Here is a 9,268-nt window from a genome sequence, read left to right as displayed (position 1 = left end):
GGGGACAGAGACAGGGATAGGGCTTCTCTTTGAGGAGAGGGTCTTAGATAATGTAGCCAGGTGTCCTTCTGCCATTCACTTCCAGCCTCTTTCTCTTGGAGTTACCAGGTTCTTGTTTGCAGTTGACATGTGAACATCCACCAGCCCCAGGAAAGTCCACTGGGGAGTAGTTAACACCCTTGTCAGCTCTTGACCGATTTATACTCACAAAATAGATAGCATGTTTGCATTCACGGCCACATCCATTGCTGCAGCATTTCATTCCCCTGGGACATGAGTAATCTCCTCTGCAGCGGACAACACAAGTCCCAGCGGTTCCTTTGGGCACCCTGGGGCAGTGCCCTGAAACATACAATGGTGTTTGTGGAGTTTGGAATAGTCACTAACCAGGTATGAAAACTGCTGTGAGAGGTAGACAGGCTCAGTGCTGGCAGGACTCCCACCTCTTTCATTACTTCCTTTGTACTCCTGGACCCTCCCTCAGACTCAGCAGCTCCACCCTCACACTGAATACCCCATTGTCACAGTCAGGCCCTTAGGAGAATGTTCTCCCAGCTGCAAAGGCTGCCCAGTCCCAGCAGGCAAGAAACCTGCTCTGTCATAAGCCTCTTCTTTCCACTTTCGAAGAAGATATTAGAAATATCTCTGATCCCAGACATCCGTCTTCCACCTCACACGTACCCCATGTTTATCCCAGGGCTCACTCCGTGTTGGAGCCCTACATCCAAGGCACATGTAGAGGGAGCCCCAACTTTTAATGAGGCCCAACCTGATCTGATAAGAAGAATGGAGCCCTGGCTGATGTGGCTCAGTTGGTTATTGCATCACCCCATATACTGAAAGTTTGCAGGTTCAGTCCCCATTTGGGACACGTATGGTGGGCAACAAATCGATGTTCTCTCTCACTTCGATCTCTCTCTCTCTCTCTCCCTCTCTCTCTCTCTCTCTCTCTATATATATATATATATCCCTTCCCCTCTCTCTCTAAAATCAATAAGCGTATCTTCTGCTGAGAATTTTAAAGAAAAGAAGAAGAATTGGAAACCCAGGGTGATCACTCCTGAAGGTTAAAGAAAGTGGGTCTGATCAATGCCAAATCTCCACTCTGCAGCCTGTTCCTGGGCCACACCATCCCAGGTAAGAAGCTGGGCTCTGAGCCTCCTCTGCTCTCAGGTAGGACCCCCTCAGCACCCTTACCTCCATGAGGACCTCTCTGAGCGAAGGCCATCTCCATCCCCAAGATGACAAAAGCCACTAGAACAAAGACTGTGCCTGTCTTCATGTTGGCCTTTGATGTGAATGCACACACTGAGCCCAGCCCCAATTTATACCCTCAGTGACACCAGAGAGGAGTGTGTGGCCCGGCAATACAACAGGAAATGTACAACATAATCTAGTTAATTTGTTCTATTTCATAATTGGTGTCTCTCTAATTAGGGTACGTTTTCTTGTAGATGCAAATACAAACAGGAGAATTCATTGCTCCATCAAAACTTGGCACTGGTTTCCCTGGTGTCATTAGAAAAAATGGCCTAAGAAAATAATTTTCTGTGTATGATTTAGATTTTCAGAGTAAGAGCATAAACTATGAAGCTACGTGTTATTCCACATGGTGCCTCCTGGAGGTCCCATTCCAGGAGGATTCAAAGTGCTTCTGGGAGAGATGGTGAACAGGTTGTGCTTTGGAGACATCCAGGGCTGCGATCCCCAAGTAGGAGTGGATAGAGGACCTCCCATTCATCACAAAGGTAGGTAGTAAGGTCGCTCATATGAGGAGATCGATGTTCAAAGACCACAAGCTGGCAGGGCCCATGGGGATGGAGAGACAGGGTCCACTCTTGATGGCTGGGGGTCTCTGAGCCTACCCTGCTCCATATTGAGAGGTCCCTGGAGAGAGGCCTGTGTGGTTGAGCTACAATGAGCTGAGGTTCAGGAAAAGACTGTTACAGAATTTCAGAGAAGGGGGTATAGAGGTAAAACTCCAATGACTATAGGAATGAAGAGAAGCCTGCTTTGTCTTTCGGGGTCAGATCTGGGACAAGCACCTCATGAGCACCTATGGGGAGGCCAGGATGAGGTCCTCTAATATCACAGGAACACTAAGGAAACCAAGAGAGAAGGGCTCAGACCAGCCACCTCAGGTAGTTAGGTCACACCCAGCATCTCAGACTCTTTGGATGTACAAAGGGTACAACACCCAGGACCCCTCTGTCTGAAGAAGGGACCAGAGTACCTGAAGAAGACATGCAGCTCAGTACAGGGTGGAGATCAATTGCCCAAGGCAGCACAGAGCACAACAAAGAGCACAAAAAGAACAAGCCCAAATGCAAATCCGAGGTGTCTGGCCAGATGCCAGACTGCTGAGTAGCATGGCCTTGGTGAGTGTATGGGGCCAAGGTGCACAGCCCCAAAGAACTTGCAGGAGAACCCTACAGAGCACTCTTGGTAAGGGGAGGACTCCCTAAAACCTCCCTAAAAGTGACTTAGACACAACTACTATCACTTAATTAACATCATTTTTAAAAAATTTTTCTCACGTGTTTGGTATGTATTTTTCTAAGTACTATCCTATACTTTACATACATATGTATATGCAAATATGTATCTTCGCTTCAGAAATGAAATAATATTGTACAGTATTGTTTCACTTTATTTACTTAACATTATTTCTTTTTAAAATATATTTTTTATTGACTGAGGAAGGGAAAGGGAGAGATAGACAGATACATCAATGATGAGAGAGAATCATGGATCAGCTGCCTCCTGCATGCCCCCTACTAGGGATTGAGACCGAAACCTGGGCATGTGCCCTGACCAGGAATCAAACCGTGACCTCCTGGTTCATAGGTCCATGCTCAACCACTGAGCCACACTGGCTGTGCTTAACATTATGTCTTGGAGAGATTTCATGTTAGTATCCCCCTCCCCTTTTAAAATAACCACTATCTAATATTCTATTATATAAGTGATTCATAATTTATTTAAACAGATTTCAATTGCTGAACATTTAGGTGGTCTCTGTATCATTAGCAATTTGCTGCTATATGCATGATATACTTTGTATATGCTTCTTTGTTTATATATGTCAATATTTCCCCCTGAATAGATGCCTAAACAAGGAAATAACAAAGGATATGTTTACTGTAGAGTTGGAAGATATTGCCAAATTGCCCTCCAAAAAGGCTGCACCCATTTACACTTCCTCCTGCAATGAAGGAGGCACCGATTTCCCACATACTGACCTGATGAATTTGCATTCTTGTTTTCCCAAGTTAAAATTTTAATGCAATATTTCAAGGTGTATATTCCCATATTCCCCTTGGGATGTAACCCAGTTGGGAATGCAGGGCAAAGTACTTTCATGGCAGTTATGAAAAAAATTTAATTAGTGGAAATTACATATGAAAACATAGTCTGGTATGTGCTACTCTAGCACATGGAGTTTCCAGGATGAAGCAAGGGTGGTTATGGCCTCTCCTGGTTTTGCTGATTCTGCAGTTCAAGAATGGGAGCTGCAAGGCTGCAAAGGAGGCCTCCCTTCAACAACAACGATACTGGGCTCCATTAAGCAGGCGATTACACATCAGGACCTGTGCCTGTACTCACACCTGTCACCTCACCGAAGCCTCCTAAGCTGTGGGGTCGCTTCCATTGGCAACCACATGTCACAGATGAAGGGACTGAGACTTGAAGGAAGCCCATGTTTTGCAAACACTTCGACCCCATCTCAGACCCACCAATGGGGAACTGCCAATGGGGAAGTTCAGAAAAGCTCCTCAAATGTTTTCATGTACATGAAGTGAGGAACACTTCGCCTACCGGATAAAACCTTTATTTCTGTGAAGAGCTAAACAAAATGTCTCCATAAATAGTTGATTTCTAGTGACATTCACAAAATTGGAAATCTGGCAAGTTCTCATGACATATTACTACTTGATAATATCCAGGTGTCTACAGCAACCAACAGACATATATAAAAAATTAACTAAGGAACAATATAGAGGTTCCTCAAAAAATTAAATATAGAATTACCACATAATCCAGCAATTCCACTTCTGGCTATATACCCCAAAGATTTGGAAGCAGGATCTCAAAGAGCTATTTGTACACTCATGTTTATAACAGCATTATTCATCAGTTAAACATGGATACAACCCGAGTGTCCGTTGGCCAATAAATGGATAAGTAACATGTAGTATGTAAATATAAGGAAATACTATTAAGCCTTAAAAAGGAAGGACATTCTCCAGTATGCCACAACATGGGTGAACCTTAAGGACATCATGTTAAGTGAAATAAGCCAGTCACAAAAACACAAATATTCTGTGGTTCCACATAGATGAAGTACTTAGAGTAGTGAAATCATAGAGACAGAAAGTATAAAGGTGGTTGCCAGGAGCTGGTGGGAGGAGAGAATGGGAAGTTATTGTTTATTGATACAGAGTTTCACATTTACAAGATGAAAAGAGTTATGGGGATGCGTGGTGGTGATGGCTACACAACAATATGAGTGAGTTTGATACCACTGAACTATAGGCTTAAAAATGAATATGATGGGCCCAGGTTGCAGGCTTGATTGCCAGTAGGGGGTGTGCAGGAGGCAGCCAATCAATGATTCTCTGTCATCACTGATTTTTTATCTCCCTCTCCTCCCTTCCTCTCTCAAATCAAGAAAAATATATTTTTAAAAGATAAATAAATAAAAATGGTTATGATGTTAAATTTTGTTATGTGTATTTTAATGCAATAAAAAACACATTAAGGAAAAAGTCTGAGTCTAGACATTGGAAATCTGTACATGTCCTCAGCCTACAAAACCTACCATTCACACATGGAGCCATTGAGCTTTTTTTCCTTTTCTTTTTTCAGCCCAGCATGTGAGACCTGGGCTTGGGTTTTGTTATGAGGCTGCCAGACCTGATGGGAGGAGATCAGACCCCAGGTTTCCTGCTCCCAACTCTTGGATAGAGGATGCTGTAACCCCGAATGCACTTATTCTCGGATCCGGAGAGACTGCTTGGAGAATGGGCTCCTCTCCTGTGTGATTCCAGAGCTTTTCTCACTTTGGGGAGGAGAGGAACAGAGACTCTCTGCCACAGGTTTGCACAAACACTGACTTCCTGAAGCGTCTGTTTCTTCTCCCCTGGAGTTTCCCTGTTTGAAAGGTGGAGTTTCTTACACAAAGTCATCTGAGAGTCTGACCTGCTCCTTTCCAGTTTTTGTTTATTTCCTTCTTCGGGGCGACAGGAATTAAATTCGCTTCATGTAGTGGGGGAAGACGGGAGAGGAGGAGTGGACCCTGAGACTCTTCTTGCTCATCCCCCTTCCCATGAGGTCAGCCGCAGAGCAGCGCAGGCAATCACAATCATTGGTTTTCTGAGCACTTCTGCTATCTGAGGAGTGTCTTACTGTTTATGACATTTTAAAAGGGTCCTTATGAGCCAGTAGGAAATATGAATCTAAAGCCTTACAAATAGGCTGACTAAAGACTACAGGCCTTACAGAGCGAACACACAAGGTCACCAAATGGCCCACAGACAAGAAGTGGCAAAGCCTAAAGCAGGGCAGCAGAATGAGTTTTTTGTTTTTTTTTAATGTATTTTATTGAATTCAGAGAGGGAGAGAGAGGGAGGGAGGGAGAGAGAGAGAGAGAGAGAGAGAGAGAGAGAGAGAGAGAGAGAGAGAGAGAAATATCAATGATGAGAAAGAATCATCAATTCGCTGTCTTCTGCATGCACCACACTGGAGATCTACCCCCACAACCCAGGCATATGCCCTGACTGGGAATTGAACTGTGACCTCCTGGTTCATAGGTAGACCACTGAGCCACAGCTGGGCCAGAATGCGGTTTAAAGTCACAAAGACCCGACTGAAACCCTGGCCCCTCCTTTCCCTAGATCTGGAATGTTACAGGATGTATGTCTGTGCCCAGGCCTCAAGATCTCCACCTCCACAGAGGCCAGTGCTCCTTACTGACCCAGGGAACTCACACCGCACCTATTTCCTGGCTACCATTTACTGAGCACTTGTTATGTGCCAGGCCCTGGGTTGGGTGCTTAACACAATCTCATTTAATCCTAAGAAAACACTGTGAGGCAAGAAATATCACCCCACACCCCTTTATTATCCCCATTTTTGAATGAGACTCTGAGGTTGTGGGAGTTGGCACAAAACCACAGATCTAGGGAAAGGAGGGTCCAGGGTTTCAGTCGGGTCTTTGTGACTTTAAACCTCATTCTGGCCTAGCTGTGGCTCAGTGGTCTACCTATGAACCAGTCTTCCTCTCTGAAATCAATAAAATATATTAAAAAACAAAACCAAAAAACTCATTCTGCTGCCCAGTCTCTGTGGAGCTAGCAGCCATGTCCACCCATGAACCAGGGCAATGATGGCAGCCCCAGGAATAGCTGTCCCCGGTCAGAAGCCCCGTGGCCTCCTGTCTCGGTGCCTCAGGATGGGGCTCTGTGAGTCCTGATTTGGGGAAAGAGAGGTGGTTTGGGTGGAAACCTCATTAGGATAGAGCTTACTTGTTCCCATTGAGCCTCTCAGAGAACAGGAACAGATGGGTCTGAGCAGGAAGAAGTGGTCCAAGTGGGGAGGTTGGCCATGAGAGTAAGTCCAAGTATGGCCAGCAGCTATCACACTAGGACACACTTTTTGGTCACTGTATGCAAAGATGCTGGGTGCGGGTTTTCCTTAGAGTTTGAATGGTCTGAAGGAAACTACAGAACGATGTGGATAATGTTCCCTCGCAATTACATTATTGAGGGAGGCAGCATGGTGCGCTAGGAAGTGTTCCGGCTTTGTAGGTGAAGAGACCTGTCATTGATTAGCTGCCTGATTTGTGATGAGCACATAATCTCTTTGAGACCCAGTTTCTAAGTGTTTGCAAGACAAGTAATTATGTTCGCAAAAAGAAGTTATGGAGATTAAATGCACTTTTGCATTGACACCTCTAGCTAGTTCTGCCTGTGGGTCATGCACTGGGTTGTGACAGCCAGCAGATGGCGAAATGGAGCTAACACCATGCCAGACTTTGCTCCTGGGCCTGTGCTCAGGCTCTGCTTTCCCTGGAGGAGGACTCTGAACTTTAGTGCAAATGGGACACTGTTAGGTATGACAGCCCTGGGGTCACCATGTACAGTGTAATCCAAGGGACTTAAGAGGGTAGAGAGGAATCAGGGCAAGGTGAGCAAAGAAAAAAGCATTTGATAAATTCCTCGGTTTCCTCCTCTTTAAGATAGAGGTCCCACAAGTAAAGCTCTCAAGATTCAGTATAATAATGTATTTAAAAAGATCTGGCACAGAGAGGTTGCCGAATATGTGCTTTTCTCTCTCTTTCCTTGCTGGGGGATGCCGAATCATCGTAAAGGATTATTGAAGCATTCCCTAAAAACAAGTAAACATTTCATAAACACAATTGAAGTTGTTTTTAAAATGTATGTGATTTAAAAGTGAAAACTCATATAAAATTATGATTGTTGCCAAATAGTGAAAAGTTAAAATATATTCAGTATTTTACAGTTTTCAAACTTTTGTGTAAAAAATACCTGCCTGGACAGGCCTGGATGGAAGGAAGTGAAGATTTACCTATTTGGAGGTTTGGAGGGTTGGGTGAAAGAGGTGAAGGGATTAGAAGTACAAATTGGTAGTTAAAGAATAGTCACAGGGATATAAAGTACAGCATAGAGAAAATAGTCAATAATCTCTCTCTATATAAGGCTAACATGCAAAGTGTCCCCTTGGGAGTTCGACCATGATACCAGTAGTTAGATTGATCACTATGACATGCGCTGACCACCAGGGGGTGGCATGGAACATGGCAGACGACCTGCAGTGGGCAGCGGCGTGCTACGGCAGGGGTGGGCTGAGGGAAGGAAGATGTGGAGAGGCAGTGAACCTGATCCTTGGCCATGCCTAGGGACCCTACATGTGCATTTTGTACACCAGGCCTCTAGTCTATACTAATAAAAGAGAAAGATACAAATTGTCCAACTCTCTACGATGCCTACAAGCCACGCCCACCAGGAGTGAGTATGCAAATTAACCTGACAAAGATGGCGGGTTAATTTGCATATGCAGGTGTCAAGCACCACAGGAGGCAACAGTGGCCACGGGCTCCCGGAACCTTTGCTGGCCCTGGGAGGCGAGGTCGGCCACACCAAGCCACGCCTGTGGGCTCCCGGGACCTTCGCTGGAGGGGAGCAGAGCGTGAGAGCAGACGGAAAGCAGGAGGTTTGGAAGACTTGGCTGAGCAGGAGGCCACTGGACATAGAGCAACCTCATGCATGAAATAAATGAATTAACAAAATCGTACAGGATGCTACATGAGGTAGAAAAGGAAGCCCAATCTGAAGCAGCAGCAAAAGGTATTGCTCCCACAGAAGTAACAATGGCAATTAAATATGATCGGAACAGTGACCCACGTAGCTATAATTCTCCCCGTGTAACCTAGGTTGCTGTCATATTCTGAAACAAAGATGGAGAACTTCCTTTTGAAAGGGACTTGCTCATTCATTGTAAACCAGATCCCAAGAATCCAAATGCCACTAAAATGAAACACGTCAATATCCTGTTTCCTACATTAGATGCAATGACATATCCTATTCTTTTTCCATGGTGAAAAAGGCTGGGGAACAGATATTGCATTAAGACTCAGAGACAACAGTGTAATCGACAATAACACTAGACAAAATGTAAGGACACAAGTCACACAAATGCAGTATTATGGATTTCATCTCTCTGTGCGGAACACGTTCAATCCTATTTTAATGGCAGGAAAATTAACTCAACAGTTTATCGTGGATTTATCTTCAAAAATGGAGGCCAGTTGGATAAATTTCATCAAAGCAAACCAATCTAAGTGAGAGTTGAAAAATATAGTGGTTTGATGGATTATCTCAAATCAAGACCTGAAAATGAAAATGTGCCGATTGGTAAAATTATAATACTTCCATCATCTTTTGAGGGTAGTCCCAGAAATATGCAGCAGCGATATCAGGAATCTATGGCAATTTTAACGAAGTATGGCAAGCCCGATTTATTCATAACCATGACATGCAACCCCAAATGGGCAGATGTTGGAAAAAATTTACAATGCTGGCAAAAACTTGAAAAAAAAACCTGACTTGGTAGCCTAGAGTTTGTAATATTAAGCTGAATGCTCTTTTAAATGATATCTGTAAATTCCATTTATTTGGCAAAGTAATAGCGAAAATTCATGTCATTGAATTTCAGAAACGCGGACTGCCTCACGCTCACATATTAT

The 9,268-nt window shown here is 44.2% G+C and overlaps 1 long non-coding RNA gene across 2 annotated transcripts in view; it reads right to left on the bottom strand.

The window, feature by feature from the left end:
- LOC102247498 overlaps nucleotides 1-9,268 on the bottom strand; it is a 21,076-nt gene that overhangs the window by 1,013 nt on the left and 10,795 nt on the right. Inside the window, exons 3-4 of one of the 2 annotated variants that reach the window (XR_001360926.1) lie at nucleotides 7,901-7,906; nucleotides 178-285 (exon numbers count right to left, since the gene is read on the bottom strand). The exons of the other annotated variant lie outside the window; for it this stretch is intronic. This is a non-coding gene — a long non-coding RNA (uncharacterized LOC102247498). Of the gene's footprint in view, nucleotides 1-177; nucleotides 286-7,900; nucleotides 7,907-9,268 lie in introns of those variants that run through there. 2 annotated transcript variants of the gene reach the window in all.

Source organism: Myotis brandtii, unplaced genomic scaffold (genome assembly GCF_000412655.1).
Source record: "Myotis brandtii unplaced genomic scaffold, ASM41265v1 scaffold1327, whole genome shotgun sequence".
NCBI lineage: Eukaryota > Metazoa > Chordata > Mammalia > Chiroptera > Vespertilionidae > Myotis > Myotis brandtii.
This window is presented reverse-complemented; position numbering and strand designations above follow the sequence as displayed.